Source organism: Gorilla gorilla, chromosome 5 (assembly GCF_029281585.2).
Source record: "Gorilla gorilla gorilla isolate KB3781 chromosome 5, NHGRI_mGorGor1-v2.1_pri, whole genome shotgun sequence".
Classification (NCBI taxonomy): domain Eukaryota; kingdom Metazoa; phylum Chordata; class Mammalia; order Primates; family Hominidae; genus Gorilla; species Gorilla gorilla.
In genome coordinates this window covers 67,118,644-67,120,826 of record NC_073229.2, presented here as the reverse complement: position 1 = coordinate 67,120,826, position 2,183 = coordinate 67,118,644, and the positions used below count along the sequence as shown (strand labels likewise).

The following is a 2,183-nucleotide window of genomic DNA, read 5'->3' as shown; positions in this document are numbered from 1 at the left end:
AGTCAGTAGTGTGACTCCCTATGGCAAACTTTATTTCAAAGTCTCATAAGCCTATTAATTCTTCAGTAAGCGGATTCCACTGGACAGGGTATTAGGTATATCTGGAAGGCTTGAAGGGGTAAGTTCTGAATAAGTTGTAATTTTAGGGTTTTAAATTCGGTTTAACAAAGCCTGTAGGGTATTTGAGTCTAATATTCTCTGCACATTTGAAAATTAATGTTTGTGGCGTAAAAACATCTGGGTTAGAGATTAAGCTTTCTTTGGTGTAAAACATTATTACAACAGTAGATATGTAACTAGAGAGAGAAATTGAAGTTTGTGGGTGTGCTCCAGTTCAGTAGGTAGTTTAGTTATTGCACTAATTCCTCCAGCTTGCATTCTCTTTGTGGAGTACTTGGAATTCCTTGGTATGTGTGGCTTCCTAAGTAATACATCTGATCCTGATGAAAGCCAACCAGACCTATCCTTGGAGGGTGAACTTACTCTTAGATGTTGAAAGTGAAAGTCAACAACCACTCTGCTGTCTGTATTAGAGATATTTATCAGAGCAAATACATGATATGAATATAGAGCAAACTGAGTGTCTTGGGTATAAAGTAATGATGATCAGGCCTGTGTTAAACATGTCACATAGTCATTGTTGACTCAATTTTGCTTGATCTTTGGATGTAGCCAGCCTTGGGATGTAGCCAGCCTTAATCTTGGATGGATCTTGCTGCACGTTTTAGAATGAAGTCTGTGAGTTGCCATGAAATGGGCTTCCATGATTATGATATAGTGGCTCATTGGTTTGTTTGGATTCACTTAAGCTGTGGTGACAGACATGCACTGAGCCAGTGAATGGTGGAAAATATCCTCTAGGCCTCCTCATTAGTCACACTAGAGACTCAAACACCATTTAAAACATATAAGCTTCATATGACTTGATCATCCAGTATGTGAATTTTCTTTCCAAATCAATCAATCGTTCTCTCCCACATGCCTCCATCAAAACAAGTTATCCAGTGTTACAGCTCTTTTAGAATTTGTCTAGCAAGTTCTCTGGTCTTCACTGGAAAACCCATAAAACATTAATAATAAAACTAGTTTTCTAAAGAATAGCTACTCATTTGCTATCTCTTCTAGTAGACGTAGGGAGTTCAAACTGTTTTCACCATTACTGCTTTTGAATCCACATAGCATTATTTCTAGTGGCATTCCAATCTCTGGTGCTTCGAATGATGCTCAATTAATATGCTACAGTACTTGTGTGATAAGAGCTTCATTAGATGATGTCTGGGATCTGCTCAGTGCCCAAGTTTCAAGTATAGGACTTAAAACATAGTTGTTACCTGATATCTGCCCTTGGTAAATGCTTCCTATTTCCTTCTCTCATACCTACTTCCTAGTGAAAGGTTGACAAGCAGGAGTTATGCATCCAGAATGATCCTTTATTCCTCTTCTTCCTGTATTTACTCTGCAGAGAAACACTGAAGGATAGCGTGCACAAAGTTGTGAAGGAAGGTGTGGCAGACAGACCCTAAGGTGAGCTCCCATTATCCTTGCCTTTTAGTATTTATAATGTTGTTTAACCCCCTTCTCCTAAATGTGGACAAGGCACTTGACTTTTAGCTAATCAGTAGAATAGGGCAAATGAGATGACACGTCAGCCGCTTGATTAGGTTATGTTATATTGCAAAGGTAAAGAAATTTTGCATATATAGTTAAGGTCCCCAAACCAGTGGTTTAGAAGTATCAAAAGGGAGGTTATCTGGAGAGATCAGGTGAAAACCCTTGACTAGATGACTGGGCCTTCCCTGAGTGACAAACTCTCCTGCTGACCTTGAAGAAACAAGCAGCTAAGATGTGAACTGCCATGGAGAATGCCAGGTGGCAGGGAACCAAAGGCGGCTTCTAGGAGCTGAGGGCCTCAGTGCTACAATTGTAAGAAATTAAATTCTGCCAACAACCACACGAACTTGGAAGAGTACCCTTAATTTCAAATGAGATTGTAGCCTGGTTGACACATTGATTGCAGCCAGTGAGACTCTCAGCAAAGAACCCAGTTATGTTCCCAGACTCCTGACTCACATAAATGGAGTATTTTAAAGTGTTGGGCCAGGCACAGTGGCTCATGCCTGTAATCCCAGCACTTTGGGAGGCTGAGGCAAGAGGATCACTAGAGGTCAGGAGTTCAAGACCAG

General features: G+C 40.4%; 1 non-coding gene across 1 annotated transcript; it reads left to right on the top strand.

Annotated features, from left to right (window-relative positions):
• The first annotated feature begins 1,002 nt into the window (after nucleotides 1-1,002).
• On the top strand, nucleotides 1,003-1,064 carry LOC115935133 (U7 small nuclear RNA). Its single transcript, XR_004070835.1, has one exon. It is a non-coding gene; the product is annotated as a U7 small nuclear RNA (small nuclear RNA).
• Nucleotides 1,065-2,183: the final 1,119 nt, after the last annotated feature.